At 41.5% G+C, this 1,580-nt stretch overlaps 1 pseudogene; it reads right to left on the reverse strand.

Moving 5' to 3' along the window:
- Positions 1-339: 339 nt before the first annotated feature.
- Positions 340-1,032, reverse strand: LOC112833228 (signal peptidase complex catalytic subunit SEC11A-like; annotated as a pseudogene).
- Positions 1,033-1,580: the final 548 nt, after the last annotated feature.

Here is a 1,580-nt window from a genome sequence, read left to right on the forward strand (position 1 = left end):
CTTTCTCTCTCTCCCTCCCTTCCTCCCTTCCTTCTCTTTTCTTTTTTTCTCTTTGCCTCAAACTTTTAATATAAAAAAATTCACTGATGTACAAAATGTGAAAGTCTGACAATGACAACATATGAAATGCTATGATTTGAGGGTCTCCCCGAGTACGTGCCATGGTGCCCATGCACCCTTCCATACATACCCTGGTGTGGAAACAGAAACTAACGCAAACCATTGCTAACAAGCTGCGCAGAGAACAGCTGCGTTCTCTGCTCCACCAATCACAGACCAATATCTACTCCAAACATTCAGTAAGGAAAAGCAGAGCATCTTCCGAAAACAGAAGGCAGACTTCTTACTCATGATGGACCCGCACAAATACACCCAGCCGAAAGAGTACTGCATACATAAATTTAGGATAGTCATTCATGAGGATCGTCACAATCCCAATATAAGGAACAAATCCCCTTGCTCTCCCCATGACATTTTTCTTCTCTAGCCAGTGTTGTCCCTGTTTATAGAGGCCTCGGTCATCAACCACGTTATTATCTCCTTTTGTCAAAAATTTGATATGTCCATTTTGCTTCTTCTTTTTTTAAAAAAAAAAGATTTTATTTATTTGTCAGAGAGAGAGAGAGAGGGAGAGCACAAGCAGGGGGAGGGGCAGACAGAGGGAGAAGCAGGCTCCCCGCTGAGCAAGGATCCCGATTTGGGACTCGGTCTCAGGCCCCTGGGATCATGACCTGAGCTGAAGGCAGCTGCTCAACCGACAGAGCCACCCAGGCGTCCCCATTTTGCTTCTCATGAGTCCTCAAGACTCCATGAACTATAGGAATCTCTCTTCCTTCTATCCTAAAAACAACCATTTTCTCCCAATCAGATGAGATCTTCAACTCGATTTGTTAAAAAGAGAAGATCTCTATGAAATGCAGGTTCCATGCTGTCCCTGAGCACTACTACAATTGGACTTTCACTTCCAGTTATGAGCACTAACCCCTTCCAGGTCATTAGAGCCGAGGAGATAATCATTCCAAAATTTAGGACTTGAAAATACAGCGGAGCCCTGTCCCTGCGCTCAGCTTCCAGCCCTTTGAGTTTAGCTGGGAGGCTGTCCTGCTCCAAGGCATTTTCTTGAATCAGGATCCAAACACATTGCATGTGGTTAGTATGTCTCTTAAGTTTCTTTGAATGTATTATAGTTCCCCTCCGTTTTATTATTATTCATTATTATGTTGAAGAAACTGGGTCATTTGTCCTCTACATACTGTTTTGCATTTGTTTTCACTTAATAAATTCATTTCATTTAATAAACTGTTACATTCATTTTTATGTCAATATTTACACACATCATTATTTTTAATAACCATATTCTATTGTGTCACTCACTCATAAAGCAAATCACAGTATTTTGGGTATTTGTATAGCCTGCAGGGTTTGGGGCTTACAATAAAGTTGCAATTATTACTTTATCCATACATTTTTGTACTTCTTGCTTTCTAAAGTTATGTTTTAACTTGAAAATAGCTGGGGGCGCCTGGGTGGCTCAGTCGGTTAAGCAACTGCCTTTGGCTTAGATCATGATCCCATGGCTC

The sequence above is a fragment of the Callorhinus ursinus genome, unplaced genomic scaffold (assembly GCF_003265705.2).
Source record: "Callorhinus ursinus isolate GAN/ISIS: 27379988/994484 unplaced genomic scaffold, GSC_fseal_2.0 scaffold25, whole genome shotgun sequence".
Lineage (NCBI taxonomy): Eukaryota > Metazoa > Chordata > Mammalia > Carnivora > Otariidae > Callorhinus > Callorhinus ursinus.